We start from the raw sequence: 21485 nt of genomic DNA, 5'->3' as shown, positions 1-21485 counted from the left end.
GAGAAAGAGGTTGGGGGTCAGAGAAGTGAGGTTCAGGATTTTTCTGAGTCTTCCCAGCAATTCAGAGTTGAGCTTCAATATTAGGCTTTCACCAGAAACAGTGCTGCATTTTGTCACTCCCCTTTATAGCTTTAGTTGAAGAGACTATGATAAATAAAACCGTCAAGTATGACTGCCAGAAATGTTCCCAACAGCCATAAAACTAGGTCACATTACGTCCCTCCTGGATTCTTTATGTGTCAAGTATCTGTGCTGTTGGCTCCCCCTTTGTTATTTCTTTGGTGTCCCTCTACTTCTCCCTTTGAAGTGCATCGGTCGCTATAGAAACCAGGAGCTGGCCCAGCTTCCCTGTGCTGGCTGAGAGCAGCTGATGGGAGGGTTTGAAGCTGCAAAAAGAAAGCGCTCACAGAGAGCTGGGGCCACACAGCAAGAGCATCTCTGCTCCAAACGCTCCTGTTAAGAGGCTATGCACCAAGCCTCACACCTCTTTGAGGATGCTAAGATAATAATGCTCACTTACAGAGAAGAAGGGTGTGGGCTGGACCTGACCGGTTGCCCAGACTATAACCCTGAAACACTCTTCGTGACCATACGCTCCTGTGCTTCCTACTGCCCTTGTCTCCTTCACTCCTGCCTAGACCACAAGCCCCCACATCTCCCGTCTTCCTGACTGACCAGCCTGCTTGTCTCTGATCACTCCGCCAAGCCACAGTCTACCAGTTCCACCACTCTCTCAGTAGCACACTCATTTCCTTTGCCCCTTTGATTTTTAACCTTGGATATCTTCCACTCTGGATTAACCCCTGTCATCCGTCCCTTTCTGCACCGATTGCCTGGCAGGGTCACCCTGACAGCTGAGGAACAGGAAACACTGGGGCCCCTTCACACATACTTGGTTGCCAAACAAATTCATCTCAGCATCTCTTTCCAATGTCTCCATTCTCCCCAAACGTGCACAGTATTCATGACTTTGAGCAGATACTGCTACTTTTCTTTTTTGGAAATATGGGGACTACCCAACACGATTCTTCTCAACCTTCTTCCCTGTCCTCCTTTAACAAGGCCTCGCCTATTAGCCACTCCAGGGGAGAAAGATGAGGCTGTCTGCTCTCATAAAGATTTATAAAGCCCTAAAATGCAGTTCTACTGCTCTGTACTTCTGATCTTACAGAGGTATAAATCTCTAAAATATATTTTATTTTTTAGCATTTCAAAATGGTGTTGGACTTTGCAGTTTTCTATGATTTGCTTTTTCACTTTACATTTTGTTTCTAAAATTCAAGCATGCCAGACTCAATGACAATGAGTTTTTTGAGTGTTTTTGTAATCACCCTTGGCCAGCTCTTGCCTTCCATTCTCTCCCTCTCTAAAGGTTCCATCTTTGGCTTACTGATACATCCCATTTTCCTCCTTTTTCCATCCTCCACCCTTTCAGCCATCTTCTTTCTCCTTTTCCCTTTACTCTTTAAAAAGTGACCTATACTCTTTAAAGCCCTTGACCACTTTCCCCAACCTCCTTTCTCTGGTGAAGTCCTGTCTCACTCCTCAGCTGAGTCACGACTGGCCTCTGTTGACCAAAGCCAATGGCCCTTTCTCCATCTTCATCTGCTTCCCAGCTCTCTGCTCATTCATACCACACACACACTGTGACAGGACTCATATGGAAATAGACTTCTTTGGTTCTCTTCCTTCCTTTCAGACTACTTTTTTCTTAGTCTCCTTTCTCTGTTATTCACTCATTCTAATTTTAAAAGTCAAAGTGGTACAAAAGGTATACACTGAGATCTTTTTCTCAGTTCTGTCCCTGTCCTCCCATTCACCCATCTTCCTCTAAATTCTTTCCTTGAACAATTTCCTGGAAATTGTTCCAGAGTCTCTTGATAAGCAGATGCATTTACATATCCTTATTTATAGCACCCTTTCATTGTTGTTAAGTGCCGTGGGATTGGTTCTGACTCATAGCGACCCTGTATAGGGTTTCTGAGAAGCAGCTGGTGAGCTTAAACTGCCAACCTTGCAGTTCAAATCAACCATGTAGTCCAGTGCGTTAACTAACTACTCATAGCACCACACCAGGGCTCCCCTTTTAGAGGTAAACTAATATCCTACCCTCCACTTTGCTTTGTTCACGCAACAATATACAATGGAGAGCTTTCAACACCTGAAGTACAGCTCCTCCTCAGCGTTTTTTCCCCTGCAACTTTTACTATGAAAAATTTCAAACACATAAAAATATTGAAAGAATATTATAATAAGCACCTGATAGCAGTGTTTTGTTCTGTTGTGCATAGGGTCATTATGAGTTGGTACCGACTCAATGGCACCTAACAACAGTGGTTATGTGCCGTGGTGTCAGTTCTGACTCATAGCCAACCTGTAGAGGGTTTCCGAGGCTGTACATCTTTAGGGAGCAGAAAGTCTCATCTTTCTCCTGCAGAGCAGCTGGTAGATTTGAACTGCTGAACTTGGGGTTAGCAGCTCAGTTTATAATCTACTATTCTACCAGGGCTCCTCTAATAAGCACCTACATACCCTCTGTTTTTATTAAAAAGTTGTTACCATTTAATTTGCTTTTGCTCTCATGATGCTTCACCCAAACACTTCAAAGTGCATCTCCTAAAATAAGACATTCTCCTAGTAGCTGCAATACGACTTTCATGTTTAAGAAAATTAGCAATAGTTCCAATAGTTCCCTAGTACTGTCTAATGTTGCTGTTGTGTGCTATTGAATCAGTTCTGACTCATAGCAACCCTATATAGGGTTTCCAAGAGTATCTGGTGAGCTTGAGCTGCCAACCTTGTGGTTACCAGTCCAGTGACTATCCTATACGCCACACCTAGGCTCATTTACTCAGCCCAAAATTTCAAATCTCCCAATTGTAAGTATTTTAAAGGTCTTTTTTTTGAGAACCAGGACATACACTTCACTTATTACATTTGGTTGTTATAGTTATTTCATCTCTTTTAATCTAGAACATTCCATACCCTCTTTACTTTTGCTTTAAAGAAAGCAGGCAAGAATGAGTCCTACTTTCTTTTTCTCTTTTAATATTTGTTGTTCTCTTTTAATACTTCCTTAGTTATTCAGAGCCTCTTGCCATTCGATATAAAATTGAGGATTGGTTCTTCCATTTTTGTAAAGAAGAGTACTGGAATTTTTATTTGGATTGCACTGAAGCTATAGATTGCTTTGGGTAGTAGGGGCATATTAACAATATTAAGTCTTCTAATACATGAACATTGGACATCTTTCCATATCTTTAAGTTTTCTTCAATTGCTTCAAAAAAAATCTTTTTATTGTGAACCAGGTGAAGGTTTACAGAGCAGATACTAAATTTAAATTCAACAGGGCATACACATTTTGTTTCATCTAATTAGAGTCTTAGTGTGATGCTGTGGGATAAGCACTGGGCTGCTAATCACAAGGTTGGTGGTTCAAACCCACCAGCTGTTCCTTGCAAACCCTATACAGGGTCGCTATGAGTCGGAATTGATTTAACAACAAGTTTTATAACTTTGACCCCTGTATGCATCTCCACATTCTTGGATATATTTTCAACAAAAGTAAATACCCAAGTACAAATATTCTCTGTAAAGCACATGCACACACATGTGTATTTGTGGGTATACTTCCACTCTCCTTCCCACACATGTACAGCCTGCCTGGCTATTCAATTGCATATTGCCTTCCTCTTCATTCAAGAAACATGTATGGGTGTGGCTGGGCCTGTGGACACAGTTGTCTCCAATTGGGTGGGGCAGGGGAAAAAACCACAAGAAAAGGCCAAAACAATGACAAAAAAGGAAAATAATAACAATAAAAAAACAAGTGAGAAGAAAGCAGGCTAACAACAGCAAGGAAAAATCATTCAATAACTAAAAAGAAACACAAGGGAAGATTTAAGAAAAAGTAGAAATACAATAAGCAAAACAGGGAGGGAGTAAAAGAAAAGACAATCATAAAGAAAGAAAACTAAGAGAAAATATAAAAGAAAGAAGAAGGGAAGGGAAAAAGAGAAGAAACAAGGAAAAAGAAAGGCAGGGGAAGCAAGTATAAAAAAACAAGAGAAGGGGAAAAACAAAGAAAGGTGAAGAGTGGGGCAGGGGCAGGACCTAGAGAGAGCAAACTCTGGGAAGAAGGCACTCGGTATGTATCCGCACAAGGAGATGATAGGGCTGGGGGGCAGTGGAGGAGGGAGTGGGGTGCTCATTCCTAGATGGAGTTCTTACTGGCCTAGATGTTGTCTGGGGTCAGGGCATCTGATCCGGAAATAGTTGGTTCTAACTCAGAAGATAGCAGAGGTTATTGTGCTTGCTCCTAGAAGAACTCTTTTGGGCTCAGGGGACAGGGTGACTGGGTATGGAAGGAGTTCTTGGCCTTTCAGGTGTGGCCAGGACCTGGCTCTGCATGTTCTTCTGGTCTGATGGCTTCTGCATGGCTCCAACCTTAGCGAGAGCCAGGGCCATGTAGGGTGGTGGATGTCACAAGCTGATGGGTGGACTAGGGTGGGGGCTGGTCATGTTTCTGGGGAGATCATTTTGTCTCTAAAAACAAGTGTCTCAAAGTGGAAAGAAAATAAACCTTTGAATTAGCTCAAAACAATAATATATGGTTCTCAATTTAATAAACAACTTACAAATTGGAGGAATGGAGTCTCCAAGTATGAAGGAAAAAATTAATAAAGAAATGCTTCTGAGGTCTGAAGGTTTCATAGAAAGCTCAAATATTTTTTTTCTTAATGAATACAAGTTTCCATGGTGATGGATATTTAATGGTTACAGAATTAGCATTAAGAAGGTAACCCCTGAAAATTTAGTCCTTTAATCATTTGTAGCTCTGAGACATCTTGAAATTCAAATGAAAGAAGCACACAGACTTTTTTTAAATTAAATTATGTGGTAATGGGTTTGTTATTGTCTACCTTTTTTTTTTTAATCAGGAAAAGACAAACTTACAATGCTGCAGAACAGTTTCTAGTGAAACCAAAACAAAACAATTCAACAGTGAACATTTAACCAATTGTTTTTATGATTAGTGGAGAAAAAAAACCCCCTTAAATCAAAGTAATATGTCTGTTATTGTTTCTTCCCTCATGCACAGTCTTAGGCAGGGTTTTGAACTTCTTGGGACTGAGTTTCTTGTCTGCAAAGTAGGGATAATATTAGTACCTACTGTTGTTAACTGCTATCAAGTCAGTTCTGACTCATAGTGACCTTATACAGCGTTTCCAATGAATGGCTCCACCACTCGTCTGTCAGTTTGTCATACTGTGGTGGCTTGTGAGTTGCTGTGATTCTGGAAGTTATGTTGTGGGTATTTTAAATACCAGCAGGGTCACCCATAGTGGACAGGTTTCAGATGAGCTTCCAGATGAAGACAGACTAAGAAGGAGTGACGAACTACTTCTGAATATTTAGTCACTGAAAACCTTATGAATAACAGAGAAACACTGTCAGATATAGTGCTGCAAAATGAGCCCCTTAGGTTGGAAGGCACTCAGAATACAACTGGGGAAGAGCTGCCTCCTCAAAGTAGAGTTGACTATGATGACACGAATGGAGTAAATCCTTTGGGAATGAAGCCCTCGGGATCTTCATTTGCTGATGGGGCACAACTCAAAATGAAGAGAAACAGCTGTAAACATTCATTAATAATCGGAACATGGAATGTACGAAGTATTAATCTAGGAAAATTGGAAATTGTCAAAAATGAAATGGAACACAAAAACTGATATCTTAAGCGCTAGTGAGCTGAAATGGACTGGTATTGGCCATTTTGAATCTGACAACCACATGTTTTACTATGCCGGGAATGACAAACTGAAGAGGAATGGTTTTGCATTCATCATCTAAAAGAACATATCCAGATCAGTCATGAGGTACAACACTGTCTGTGATAGGATAATATACATGTGTGTACAGGGAAGACCAGTTAATACCATTATTATTCAAATTTATGCATCAACCACTACAGCCAGTGAGGATGAAATAGAAGAATTCTACCAACTTCTTCAATCTGAAATTGATCAAACATGCAATCAAGATATATTGATCATTACTGATGATTGGAATGCAGAAGTTGGAAGCAAAGAGAAAGGATCATTAGTTGGAAAATATGGTCTTGGTGATAGAAATTATGCTGGTGATCACATGACAGAATTCTGCAAAACCAATGATTTGTTCATTTCAAATACCTTCTTTAGACAGCATAAAAGACGATTATGCACATGGACCTCACCAGATGGAATACACAGAAATCAAACTGACTACATCTGTGGAAAGAGATGGTGGAAATGCTCCATATCATCAGCCAAAGCAAGGCCAGGGGTACACTGTGGAACGACCTTCAATTACTCATATGCAAATTCATACTGAAGCTGAAGAAAATGAAAACAAGTCCACAAGAGCCAAAATATGACCTTGAATATATCCCACCTGAACTTAGAGATCATCTGAAGAACAGATTTGATACATTAGACATTAAAGACTTAAGACCAGATGAGTTGTGGGATAACATAAAGAACATCATATAGGAAGAAAGACTCTGAAACTTATTCTCTAGTGTAGAGATGCTAAAGCAAATGGAAGAAATGAGGAAGTACAAGAGCTGAACAAAAAATTTCAAAGGTCAGCTTGAGAAGACAAGGTCAAATATTACAATGAAATGTGTAAATATCTGGAATCAGAAAAACAAAAGAGAAGAACACACTCAGCATTTCTCAAGTTGGGGGAACTGAAGAAAAAATTCAAATCTCAACTTTCATGATTGAAGGGTTTTCTGGGAAAATTATTGAATTATGCAGAAAGCATCAAAAGAAGATGGAAGGAATATACAGAGTCACTGTACCAAAAGGAAATTGTTGATGTTCAACCATTTCAAGAAGTACCATATGATCAAGAGCCAACGATACTGAAGGAAGAAGTCCAAGGTTCATTGAAGGAATTGGCAAAGAATAAGGCACCAAGAAGTGATGAAATACAAATTAATATCTTTCAACAAAGTGAGGTGGCATTGGAGGCACTCAATCATCTATGCCAAGAAATTTGGGAGACAACTATGTCACCAACTGATTGGAAGAGATCCGTATTTGTGCCCATTCCAAAGAGAAGTGACATGCTCAGAACAGTGCTGGACACAGAATGAGTAGTCAGTAAGCATTAATGATGGAAACAAAAATTGAAAGAAACCCCTCTTGCCCTCACCCATCATAAACATGATTTATGTCTGGCCTCATTTCAGTAGCCTGCAAGGGAACTGGCCTGGAAAGGCTTTTTTTTTTTTTTTTTTCTGTATAGACCTTTGAGACACATTATCAAGAGAAAAAAATCCCAAATGACTGAATGACACCTATATTATATCACCATTCAGGTTTTTCAAACCCACAAAATTATACTATTTTCTGTGAGTTCATGTACAATGTATACCAAAGTATGAGAAACATTCTAGAAGAAATCTCTTGAAACTGGCATTGGTGGGCTCCGGAGGGCTTTGGGACTGGGGCTCTGCAGGTGATGCTCAGACAGGTGAAACGTCATTTTCTTACACTTGCTGAGGCCCAGAGCCCTGCACATAACTGCAGGTGACACAGATTTGTTCATTAGCAATTTTCATCTTGTTGGCAGCTTCAGTTCCCCAAGGACACGTTGGCCATGTGCCTATGGCAGGCAGCACACAGAGAGATTCATGTGAAGCACAGATGCAGCCCCTGGGGCAGTGCATACAACTCACGCTCTGTGGGAGGGTCACCAACGCAGCAGCTGAGTCCTGCCTGTCTCAGGGCTGCAGCTTTCTACCTTCAGTAGACCATAGATATGGGTCTGGTGTGGTCAGAGGTTGTAAATGTTCAAGAGAAGTTAGAAATTGTCCACTAATTCCATTTAATAAAAAGTCTGAGTGGTTCTTACAGAAGCCCTTTAAGGACTGGCTGGGACTGTCATCAGCTTGTAGGTCTCACTTTGTAGTTGGTAAATGCAAGAGAGGAAGGTGGGGTTGTGTGGGAGCCCCAGGCCCTACACCAGGCCATCAATTGCTCATATGCAAGTTCAAGTTGCAGCTGAAGAAAATTAAAACAGTCCACGAGACCTTAAGTATATCTCACCTGAATTTAGAAACCATTTGAAGAGTGAGGGTTTGGAGAGGGGAATCGTAAAGGAAGGGCACATCTCAGAGGAAGTAACCTGGTCTGAGTCGTGTAAACTGGGCCTCAGCTTTTCAGGACAAAAAAGTCTTCCAGGTGGAGGCAATGCAGGGAGGAGGATGAAGGGCAGAGCTGGACTAAAAGCTGCCCCAGGTTAGAGGGCTAGAGGCTGGGTGAGACCAGGCAAAGGCTGACCGCCAAGGATGGGAAGAGGACCACCATTTTTGTAAAGGTCAGTTTTAATCAGAGAAGGCAACACTGGAGAAATAAATGCTCTGCCTGTTAGGCAGAATCCAAATGCCTGGGGCTAATCAAAACAAGACGAGGGAGATCGTCCAAGTGCTTCCTCTGTGTGGCGCTGGTGCAGGAAGAGGTATTTTGAACTTAACAAACATTTCCTAAATGCCTATTATATGCCAGGGCTTTGCTAAGTACTAGGGACTCAGAGTTCATAGTGAATTCAACATATATTGTTACATAATTCACACTTATAGTTTATATTGGAGTCCTGGTGCACCACTGTAGAATAAGCACCAAGAAGTTGGAGGTTCAAATCCACAAGTTGTTCCTTAGAAACCTTATACAGGGAGCTATGAGTTGGAACCAATTCGACAGCATTTGCAGCAGCAGCAGTTTATATTTACTGCATAATATCCTATCAGGAGGATAAATAAAAACTCACTTAACTACTTCTTATCGTTCCACTTCTATTCATAAGGTTTTCACTGGCCAATTTTTCTAGAAGTAGGTTGCCAGGCTTGTCTTCCCAATCTGTCTTAGTCTGGAAGCTCTGCTGAACCCTGTCAACTAGGGCTAACCCTGATGGCATTTGAAGTACTGCTGGCAGAGCTCCTAGTATCAAAGCAACATGCAAACTGCCACAATATGACAAACAAACAAATGAATATACAGCATCAAATCAACTACATCTGTGTAAAGAAAGGATGGAGAAACTCGGTATCTTCAGTCAGAACAAGGCCAGGGGCCAACTGAGAACCAGGCCATCAATTGCTCATATGCAAGTTCAAGTTGCAGCTGAAGAAAATTAAAACAGTCCACGAGACCTTAAGTATATCTCACCTGAATTTAGAAACCATTTGAAGAACAGGTTTGACACCAACTTCTGGTAAAAACATCTTTGTTTCTGTTTTTCCTTCTTTTCTTCTATCTCTCATTTCCCACTCTTCTTCCCACCGACCTTCTGATCTTTCTTTACCATTCTCTACTCTCTCTTTTTATCTTCCTTCTCCCCATTTTTTCTAAGGGTTATTTTTATTTCTTCCTTTTATTTTATTTTCTATAGCTTCATTTTCCTGTCCCTCTTTTCTCTTTGTAGTTATTATATTCTTTTTTCTGCTGTCTTACTGTTGAAAAAAAATTTTCTACTTCTTTTTTGCTTCCTGGTGTGTGTGTGTTTGTGGTGATAGTGGCAGTGGGGAGATGTTCTCCCCTTTCCCATCCTACAGGACACAGCAACTGTGTCCATACAGCCCTGCCACCACTGTACTCTCTGCAACTCCACCCTATTGCAAAGTCAGCAGTTCAAACTCACCAGCAGCTCCTGGGAAACCTGAGTCAGAACTGATTCAGTGGCACTTAACAACAATAATACCACATAACACGTGATCAGTGACCAACACCAGCCAAACCCACCCTAAACTGAGGTGCACAAACAGCAGAGAGCAGGGCAGACACTTCCACTCTCTAACTACACCAATAGGAAACCATTGGTGAGAGCCTAAGAACACACCAACATACAACAATCAATAAAACACAACTGTGAAATTACCACAATGTCCCAGACACAACAATTTTAGCTCAAACAAAGAAACAAGACAGAATGGCACAAATGACCAAGTACAAATCCAAAAATCATTTCTGAGGAAGATAACTGAACTAACTGAAAAGAATTCAAATGAATAATAATATTCAGGTACTTACAAAGGATCAACAGAAAGATTGAGGAAAGCAAGGAGAACACACACAAAAAGAACTTTAGAAGAATTTAGGAAAACATTTCAAGAACAAACAGACAAAATAAATGAACATTTTGAAGCAATACAAAATCTGCAATCAGAAATCCCAAAGATTAATGCTAAGATTTCAGAAATGGACAATACATTGGAGCAATGGAAGCCCAAATTAGTGAGCTTGAAGATAAATCTGTCAAAACTACTATGCTAGAAGAACACTCAGAAAAAGGAAGGAAAAGATCCAAAGAAAACCAAAGAGTTATATGGGACACCATGAAGAGGAATAACTCATGGGTGATTAGGATTCTAGAACAGAAAGAGACAATAAAAAGCACATAGAAAACTGTCAAAGAGTTGTTGGAAGAAAACATCACTAACACCATGAACAAACCCAAACAGGATAGATCCCCAAAGAATTTCACCAAGACATATCATAATCAAACTTTTCAAAACCAAAGAGCAGCTCAGAAAAAAATGAAAAGTTAACTACAACAGAAAATCAGTAAGATTAACTTCTGACTTCCCAGTAGAAAGTATGTAAGTAAGAAGGCAATGAGAGGACATATACAAAACTCTGACAGATAAAAGCTTCTAACAAAGAATCATACCCAATAAAGCTGTCCCTCAGAGATGGCAGTAAAATTAGGCATTGGTGGTGGTTATGTGCTGTGGAGTTGATTCTGACTCATAGAGATCCTGTACAGGGTTTCCAAGACTGTAAATCTTTATGGGAGCAGAAAGCCTCATCTTTCTCCCACGGAATAGCTGGTAGTTTCGAACTGCTGACCTTGTGGTTTGCAGCCTGATTTGTAACCACTATGCTCAAAATCGGGCTGCGAACCTTAAGGTCAGCGGTTTGAAACTACCAGCTGCTCCGCGGGAGAAAGATGAGGCTTTCTACTCCCGTAAAGATTTACACCCTCGGAAACCCTGTACAGGGTCGCTATGGGTCGGAACTGACTCGACGGCACATAACAACAACAACAACAATGCTCAAAATAACAATGAGATATCATCTTAATCTAGTGTTAATAGCAAAGTTGCAAAAATAGAAAACAACAAATGCTGATGAGGGTGTGGAGAGATTGGGACCATCCTTCCATGGTGGCGCTATAAAATGGTACAACTACTGTAGAAAATGGTATGGCACCTTCTCAAAAAGTTGGAAACTTAAATACTGTATGACCCAGCAATCCCTCTACTTGGTACATATCCTCAAAAACTATGAGCCAGGACACAAGTGGATATATGCACACCAATTTTCATCACAGCACAATTCACAAGAGCAAAAAGATGGAGAGAGCCTAAATGCCCATCAATGGAAGAATGGATAAACAAATGGAATACTATGCAACTTTGAAGAATAATGATTAATCTGCAGAACATCTCATAACATGGATGAACCTGTGGGACACTGTGCTGAATGAAATTAGTCAATCACAAAAGGACAAATATTGTATGAGACCATTATTATAAGAGCGTAAGAAAAGATTTTCCTACTAAAAGAAACATTCTTTGTTGGCGTCCAGGAGTGGCAAGGAGAGGAGAGTAATTCACTGCCTAGAGGACAGACATATGTTGGTTCGGATGACAGGGAGGGCAGTATACAAGATTCTTATTGAAAGAAAGACCTACAGAAAACAAGTGGACTGTTTGATTTTCAAGCAAGTTGTTTGCGTTTGAGGCATGAAGGCAAGAAAAGTCAGTCTATCACGGAAAATCCCCACCTAGGACTGAAACTTAAAGAGAACTTGAGAGCAGTCTAGTATGCTCGCTGGTAACCACCTGGGTCTACTTGTGAGTGGGGGAAATGCAGCAAAGAAGACATGGGCTGACTTTGGCTATGTTCCATTGATACTTGAGAGAGAAAAGGAAGACCTGGCTGATGTGAAGTTTAGGAAGAATGAGTGAAATCTGACTAGGGCTGAGAGTAAAGCTGCCAACTGGTCTGAAGTGCAGAGAGGTATGTGTGAACTCCCAAACTTGCAGCTAGTACCCATTTGACCTGGCTTGGATGACTAACTGACCAGAACTCAACCAGATAAAGATAAAGCAAGTGTAAATTGCTACAATTTGATGAAGTGGACTTTTGCCTATGTATGCAGTTGCTCAAAATCCCAACCAGAATGGAAGGATTCTTCATATCAAGGAATAAGCTTGTTTCCTCAGTGTACTGAGTTGATGGTGGTGGTAGTATTATGCCGTGGAGCCAGCTCCGACTCAGAGTGACCTGCAGATGATTTTTAAGGCTGTAAATCTTTACAGGAGCAGAAAGCCTAATCTTTCTCAGGCAGAACAGCTGGTAGTTTCGAACTGCTGACCTTGAGGTTAACAGCCTGACTCATAGCCACCATGATAGACATGGGCAATTTAAACGCTGGCTATCAAAAATAGGGGGAGGCTATCAAGACATGAAGCGGCTGGCTTACAAACGCTAATGTGTGTATTTAATTTCAGAGTGAGGTGGGTAAGGTAGAATCCCTACTGATTAGTTTTCCTCTTTTACAGATGGAGCTGATGAAAGGGGATGAGTGGTGGTGGTGACAGGATTTTATGATTAAATTATGAGTAATTGTTAACAGGATTAATTGTGATTAATTGTAACTGAAATTTTAGAAGATATCTAACTAAAATGTGGAGTAACTAACCTTTCATTTCAGGAACAGATGATACCAGGACCATCAGGAAGGAAGAGCATGAATGGAACGTGTGATCTTTACCTAGGAAGTGTAGACAGCAGAGATGGTGGCAGAGGTAGTGGCATGGAGAGACAGAGCAGCTGTGGGCTCTAGGCCATGGACTTGAGTAAGGCTGTGTGCCTATGAGCAGGAGGCTGGCTTGCAGAATGTGTCCTTTGGGCATTTAAATGAATATATACTTTTTGTTTTGTAAGTGCACATGAAATATTTTTGCTTTTTTCATTTGTGAAATATAAGATATAAGTGGGGAGCCACAGGGAAGAAGTAAGATAACTGCTGTTGCAGGAAGGGGAGTGTAATCATTGAGATGAAACAGTGTATGATTTCTTGAATGTAAAGCTGATAATCTTGTCTTCACTCAATTCACAATTAAAAGATAAAGAAAAAAAAAGAGTTTGAAAGAAGATGTTTGTACATGAGTATTTACTGTCATACAAACACATTATCAAACATCTTAAAGCAATGAGTTGTTGGGCTTAGGCGCTCAGGACCACAGTCTCAGGGGACACCATGGTCAAGAGGAATAACACAGTCCACAAAGACAATGTTCTAAATCCTATTTGGCTAAGTAGCATCTGGGACTTTGAAAGCTTATGAGTGGCCACATAAGGTGCAGCTATTGGTCTCTCCATGTGCGGAAGAAAGAAGTGTGACAAGAATTGAGGAGGCCTGGAATCAATTAGTTCAATGGACTAATGGGACATGTGAACATACAGAAGACCTAGGTGGTACCCAGCTACCATCACCAAATGCCCTGGAAGGGATCACTTTAGAAGGTCCCGAATAGAATGGGAGAAAATGTGGAACAAAACTCAAAATGATTAAAAATGAAAACAAAAACCGGTTTTTTTTTTTGAACAACATGTGTTCATCTCCCCAGTGCTTACTGCCATGAGTTACCTCCAACAAATAGCCTTACTTGGTGCTCTCTGTGGCGTCCAAAGAAACTCTGTGGTCAGAAAGAAACTATAGAACCTGAGATTATAGTCCTCAACCACCCTTTAGGTCTGGAAAGGAACTCACTCACGTGGCCCAATTTTCAGACAAGCAGTAAGTAGACAGGTTTATAGGGGTGGAGGTGGGGGGACAGCAACACCATAGGATGGTCAATCATTCAAGTAAAAAAGGCAATATTTTCTTAAGGACAAAGTGAGAAGGGATAGGAAGGTGGGTGGAATGCAAATAGGAATCACAGGGAAGAAGTAGGATAACTGCTGTTGCATGGAGGGGGTTGCAAATATTGAGATGAAACAAACTATGATTTGTTGAATGTAAATCTGATGACCTTGTCTGTAAACCTTTACTCAACTCACAAAAAGTTCAAAGAAGAAGCTGTTCTATATGAAGAAGAATGTGGCATCAGGATTGGAGGAAGACTCATTAACAACTTGCAATCTGTAGATGATACAACCTTGCTTGCTGAAAGTGAAGAGGACTTGAACCACTAATGATGAAGATCAAAGACCACAGCCTTTAGGACAGATTACACCTTGACATAAAGAAGACCAAAAAATCCTCACAACTGGACCTATAAGCAATACTACGATAAACAAAAAATACACATGTGTGTCAAGGATGTCATTTTACTTGGATCCACAATCAATGCCCAGCAGACAAGAAACCAAACAATATTAAAAAACAAAGATGATATCTTGAGGATTAATGTGTACCTGACTCAAGTCATGTTTTTTAAAAAAATTTTTTAACCTTTTTTTTTAATTACCTCTTATGCTTTCAAAATTTGGCCATGAATGAAGGCCAAAGAAGAATTTATGCATTTGAACTATTCTGCCAGAAGAAGGAACACATTTGTCTCAGAAGTACAACAAGAATGCTTCTTAGAATCAAGGGTGGTGATACTTTGTCTTTGGACATGTTATCAGGAAAGACCAGTCCTTGGAGAAGGATATCATGCTTAGTAAGGTGGAGGGTCAGTGAAAATGAAGAAGATCCCCAAAGAGAGGGATTGACACAGTGGGTTCAGGCACAGCAAGGACTGTGAGGGAGGCACAGAATCAGACGGTGTTTTTGTTCTGTTGTACACAAGTCACTGTGAGTAGGAACAAACTCAATGGCACGGAACAACAATAGCAACTTCTTATTGTGGCGCACTGAGATTGTCTTCAATGTTCTTATATTTTAAATGACAGTAAGATTAATACCTTTTACAGACATCCATGGAATTATTAGGATAAGCTTCAAGATAAAAAATTACAAATACTTTTTTCTGTCTTAATTTCCATAAACAAAATACTAAAAGAATAGCACCAACTTCAGTAGTCACTAACAAAGCTCTGGTAGCGTAGTGGTTACGAATCGGGCTGCAAACCTCAAGGTCAGCAGTTTGAAACTACCAGCTGTTCCGCGGGAGAAAGATGAGGCTTTTTGCTCCTGTAAAGATTTATAGCCTCAGAAACCCTGTAGAGGGTCTCTGTGAGTCGGAACCGACTCCACGGCACATCACAACAACAACTCCAGTCTTTAACCTCAATACTTGATTTGAATGAGGATGCCAGCATCCTCCTCATATTTCTTCCCTACTTGAGACTGCAACCTGATTGTTTTTTTAAATGTAGATATTACAGTTTTAAGTCTAGATTTCTAATGAAGGTATGGTTGTTTTCTGTGTTCTTTATACATCCAATAGCAGAAATTCTATCTTCAATGATATATATCAAAGTATATGGAAATACAAACAGTGACAAATGAAAACGAAAGGAAAGTTCTTAGGATGAAAGGCCACATGTCTATTTGTTACTACCAAAATGCTATCTTTGGCCATCCACTGACACATTTCATCACCCTCAATATGTGCTCACTGCGCTCCAAAGGCAAGCACTGGGGATGGAAGAGAGACTCAGGAACAGAGGGTAGAAGAACTCACGAGGTGCTTTGATCCAAGCTGGACAAAAACCCGGGAGCCTTTGTGTGTTTCCATTTTCTATGTCTGTCCCTCTCGTCATTTAAGAAAGCATGCATGTTGGGAAAAGTCCAAGACCACAGCTTGTTGACCTGGAAAAGTTTGTTTCCCTCAACGAAAGTCATCCCCTCTCCTTCTGGTTGCTGATGGTGCTAGCTTCCACACATGGACATTTGACACAACATGTGTTCATCTCCCCAGTGCTTACTGCCATGAGTTACCTCCAACAAATAGCCTTACTTGGTGCTCTCTGTGGCGTCCAAGCACAAGCCCAATTTTACAAAGGAGACACAGGCAGAAATTAACTTCTTTACTAATTGACAACAGCTTGAGAAAGGTATAAAGATGCCAGGATTCAGCATATGGGCTATGGAAACGCATCTTAGCTTGGGTTTTTTAAAGAGCTGCTACAGCATGCTTTAGAATGTAACCAACTAAAAGGCTGTTAACGGTGTGGCATTTTCAAAGTAATGCATTCTCAGGATTTCATATTTAGAGGATTTATTTGAAAACATCCTACTCTCCACTGTATAAATAAGAGGAAACAGCATGACAAAAAGTGTCATAACTACGGTTCTTGGCATCCAGCAAGATGATCTTCCCTTCGCGTCACGCTCTAGGATGACAATTTGGGTTTCAGAAAACAGAGGGAGGCTGGTTATTTGGGGTTAGCATTCACATTCCCATGCACCGCCCACAGGGGGCCCTTTTCCTATTCATTTTCTCTTTCATCAAATGGGTGGGGGCTCTGAACAATTCCTGAGTGACCAGAACTACCCAGAAATACTGGACCTTTCACCCACATCTTACTGACAAAAGTTATATACACAGAAAATGCCGCTGGCTATAAACAAGCAACAGCTGTGTGTGTGTGTGGGGGGGGGGGGGTGGTGGTGACATTCACCACCAGAAACTTCCAGGATGCCAATAAGACCAAGGAGTAAAGAGTCTGCAGCAAAATAACAGGGTGCTTGGCAAATTCCAAACTGTGCTCAAGGCACATGCAGAACTCCAGGAGGTCAGCAACCCCAAGGGTTTCCAACTTAGAAAAGTGCTGATACCAAAATCTTGATAAACTTAGAACCAGACAAGAGGGGACATGAGTCAACTTAGGCAAATTACTGACCCAACCTGGACTTCAAAAACACTTCATTTTAAACTACTTTTTCCATACCCTTAAGATTACTTTTGTTTTTGTTAGAAAACACATTTAAAGAGATGACCGCATTTTTTTGGTATAGAATGAGATCATGTAAATAGAAGTATTCCTCATTTTACTGCACTTTATTGTGTTTTCTGTATCTTGGTAATTCTCACAATACTTCAAGCTTTTTAATAGTGCTATTACACACTTAATAGATTACCAAACTACAAAAATTACCAAACTAATTTACCAGCGTCTAGCATGTGTCCTTCTCACACATGGGGTACAATGTTGGAAGTGAGTCCTGCCTGGGCATGTAAGCAGTCCTATGGGTCTGTGTGAAGGCACATATTGCAGGTCCCTCCTGGGAATGGCCACTCCAGACCCAGTTCCAGTTCCTCTGGAAGCTGCAGAACGCTGGGAGCTTCCTGAGTGTGGAAAGCTTCTCTGGCTTTAAGGTAAATCATATGGGACTACAAAGTCTGCCCTCAGGTCTTAAAACTCACCAGCTTTCTGATAAAACCCAAAGGGAAGTATTGGGTACAAATAGTAATGTGTCCACCATCAACACTAATAGAAGCAGCAGTCAAGAAATCAAACGACACACTTGCATTAGGCAAATCTGCTGCACAAGACCTCTTTAAAGTGTTTAAGAGCAAAGATGTCAGTTTGAGGACTAAAGTGCACTTGATCCAAGCCATGGTATTTCCAGTAATCTCATATGTATGTGAAAGTTGGACAGTGAATAAGGAAGACTGTAGAGAAATTGATACATTTGAGTTGTGGTGTAGGAGAAGAATATTAAAGGTGCCATAGGCTGCCAGAAAAACAAACAAATCTGTGTTGAAAGAAGTACAACCAGAAAACTCCTTAGAAGTCAAGATAGCCAGACTTTGCCTCTCATACTTCGGACAGATCATCAGAAGTGGAGACACAGTGAAAAAGAGGGAGACCCCTAACAGGATGGATTGGCACAGTGGTAGCAATAATGGACTCAAGCATAATAGGAATTGTGAGGATAATGCAGGACTGGGTGGTGTTTTGTTCTGTTGTACATCAGGTGCTGCGGGTCACAACAGACTCGACCTCACCTAACAACAACAAAAAAAAGCAGGCAGACTGTGCTGGCCTTGGATTGCTCTCTAGTCTCTAATACCTGCCCTTCACAGGAACGTTCCACATTAAATTCTTGTACTCTTCAATTCAGGGCTGTAAAACACAGGTCTGTTGACAGCTTTTCTTATTCAATAATTGCCCAGGAGAAAGCCCAAACTCCTCCACAGGCACATGAAGTCTTTGCTACACCTTACCTGAGCTGCATTCAACCACACTGTTTTCTCACTTTCAGACGTTCAAAACCACAAGTGGTCTGAAATTTCCGGTACAGTCTGCAACTTTCTCTTGTCCTTTTGCAAAACAGACGTCTCTGTGTGTGAAATGCCGCCCTCCTCTGCCTGCCACACAAACTTCTAGTCAAACTCCCAAGCCCTTGGCAGATATCACCTGCTCTGCACTCAACAGACTCGACCTCACCTAACAACAACAAAAAAAAGCAGGCAGACTGTGCTGGCCTTGGATTGCTCTCTAGTCTCTAATACCTGCCCTTCACAGGAACGTTCCACATTAAATTCTTGTACTCCTCAATTCAGGGCTGTAAAACACAGGTCTGTTGACAGCTTTTCTACAGGCAGGAGCTCTGGTCACCATACCTCCTTGCTAAGCACTTTGTAGCCTGTGATCTGCTGCAAATGACACAGAAATGAGGACTCCTCCCAGAGGCAGCAGGCACTCAATATGTGTGTGCTGAAGTTAATTACACATTTCTGGTTCCTATATGGCCAGAAACCAAATCATCCATATTAATTTAAATTTCTAAGTATTCTCTTTATTTATTCTGTTTTATGTCATGGGAACTGTGACACCTTATGGTGTCCTGGCCTCTAGATCGTCAAACATATGCTATTCAGATTAAACTGGACCCAGGCAAAAGTTCCATAGCGTGTTTGCTATAATGCTTTTCGAATTGGTAAATTCAGTTATAAGCTCATTTTAAAAGGGAAAATGCCAATCCCTTTATCTTCAATCCTTCACCTCACGTTCTCTTCATCTTTCATTCAACCAGATGTTATTATGCTAGGCATGGGGTTTCAGCAAAGGACAAGTTTGAAAGCGACCCTGAGCTTCTGCCAGCACTGAGCTGTTATCATTTTATCAACTTCACAACAAACAGACAGTGCAGAAATGAGGAAGAGGGCATACCAGGCCAGGGACATTGCTCCACTGGTGGGCGGAGGGCCTGGATCCCAAGCACCACATACGTTCAGTGTCCCTTCAGCTGGCAGAACCACTAGCCAATCATTTCAGTCCCCGCCCCCACATTCTCATATATAGGCTTCTCTGGAGAGCAGGATGAAGGTTACTTTAAAGTGTGTGTATTTATCTGTATTGTCCAAAACATCTACAGTTTTGTCATCAGGGGAAAGAAGAATGGATTTTTTTTTTTTTAAAGTTCCATTTGTATATAGATAAATAATTTAGGGAAACAAAATCCTAGCTGTTCTTGACAAACAGCACCGTCATGCATTAGACCAACATGCCAGAGACTCAGCTAGGTGTTGTGTACAGGACAATGAATAAACAATACACGTATATGCTGAGATGGGAATAATGACAATCAACCTGAAAGCACTGGAATGCTGCTTCTGCTGCCTGGACAGCAGCCTTCAAGACAAGTCCCTAACTATAACAAGACATCCTCATTTCAGGAAAAAACCTCTGATCAGAAATAGCTCCAAGAAATGTTTCTCACCACATCCTGCCCTCTGTGCTTCTCTGAATGCACCTGAAAGAAAGCTGCTCTCGTTTCTGAGCTGAGGCAACAGCCTGGGCTCTACCTCTTGAAGCCCCTAGGGGGCCTGTGAACAAGCCCTGACTAGCCTGCTGGATGACTGGAGGCACATTCCACTCTCCTTCAGTGCCTCATGCCAGCCAAGTCAGAGCATCCCCAGATAACAGAGCTGAATGCAGATATACAAGGTGGCCCAGCCAAGGGCAGGAAAACAGCCCAGCTGAGCCTACACTAAATCATTCACAGGATCATGCCCTAAATATCTTCAAATGGGAGTTGTCTTAAGTCACTAAATTTGGGGTGCTTTGTTATATGGAGAGAAAGAAAACCTTGACTTCATTAACTGGCCCTCAAAGAATTTTGTTATAGAATGTGAGGCCCTGGCCAAAAGGATCATTGTCCTGCAATGGCCACTTGGGGCTTTCTAATCTAGAGGGGACCTTTCAAGGTCTAGCACTGTGGCAGGTGAAGAGTCATAAGTAATACATTATCATCTAAATTATAATGCATAGATGGATCTTAAAATTACTACTTATTTTAAATAACAAAAAACATGCATACAGTTTCACTGTGGTGTGTATTCTTCCAGGCTTATGTGCTGTGCCTCCATCCACTTTTGTTTTATGGTGTTCTTTGACCCCTAAACAGTTCTTCAGTTTTTCCCACTTAGAAATATGCCTTGGAGACCCTATTGTTGTCAGTTGTCATTGCATCGGCCATGACTCATGGTGACCTCGTACCACAGAACACCACATTGCCCCAAGTCATCTTCAGCATCATTGGTCCACTGGAGTCCACTGTTGTGACCATTGTGTGTTTTGAAAGTCTTCCAACCTAGGGGGCTCACCTTTCACCACAAGATCACACAATGTTTTGTTGTGATTTATCAGGTTTCCAACTGACTAATTTTTATAAGCACAGTGGCAGACCTTTCTTCCTAGTCTATCCTTAGTCTGGAAGTGCCACTGAAACCCGTTCAGCATCATAGCAACACACAAATCTCCAACATATGACAAACGGCCACATCTAAACTGATAGCTCTAGGTTGGAAGATCATCTAACTAGTCCTCTGTTGAGGGGCATGTGGCTGTTCCCATTTCACAAAGCTTCTCTCCAGGCACACATGGTGAGTTCCTCCAGGCCAGAGGCAGCGGCATGGCACCACTGCCCACAGGTCCAGTAAGCAATGACAGGGAAGACAATGACAGATGGAGAGGGGCCCAAATCCACAACCCAATAAGCCACATCCATAAAGCCAACTGTATTTTTGGGGTCTCCTCAAAACCTCTCTCAGAATCTCTCACTTTTCTCTCCTCACACAGCCTTAGGTTTTTATAACATGGGGCTTGTCAAAAGAGTTTTACCTTTCCTGACTTAATCTAAAAAAATATATGCCCTGAAATTGGTATATTTTCCCTTGGGGGGTCTGGGGGAGGATTATCCTCAATTTAGCTGCTCTTGTCATGTCATTGATTGAATTTTGTTTTCTGAGTTAATGGTCCTTTGTACACACACAAAACAAAACAAAACAAAAATGTTTTTTTCTACTAAAATAAATACCAGATTCTTATAGGAAGAAAAACATAAGAGGAATTATGACAGAAATAGGAGGCATAACGTTCAAAGGAGTAAATGCACAAGAAACACCAAAAGAAAAACACAAAAACCAGGGGAGCAGTAAGAAATCAGTGCAGAACCACAGAGCAAATTCACTTGTGTTTTTATAACCCAGCACACAGTGAATCTTTTTGCTGGGGGGGGG

The 21485-nt window shown here is 41.1% G+C and overlaps 1 protein-coding gene across 2 annotated transcripts in view; it reads right to left on the bottom strand.

Moving 5' to 3' along the window:
* MGLL (monoglyceride lipase) overlaps positions 1-21485 on the bottom strand; it is a 186249-nt gene that overhangs the window by 41069 nt on the left and 123695 nt on the right. The window lies entirely within an intron of this gene.

The sequence above is a fragment of the Chrysochloris asiatica genome, unplaced genomic scaffold (assembly GCF_000296735.1).
Source record: "Chrysochloris asiatica unplaced genomic scaffold, ChrAsi1.0 scaffold00142, whole genome shotgun sequence".
Classification (NCBI taxonomy): Eukaryota; Metazoa; Chordata; class Mammalia; order Afrosoricida; family Chrysochloridae; genus Chrysochloris; species Chrysochloris asiatica.
The sequence above is the reverse complement of the archived record's forward strand: the minus strand, read 5'-3'. Positions and strand labels throughout refer to the sequence as shown.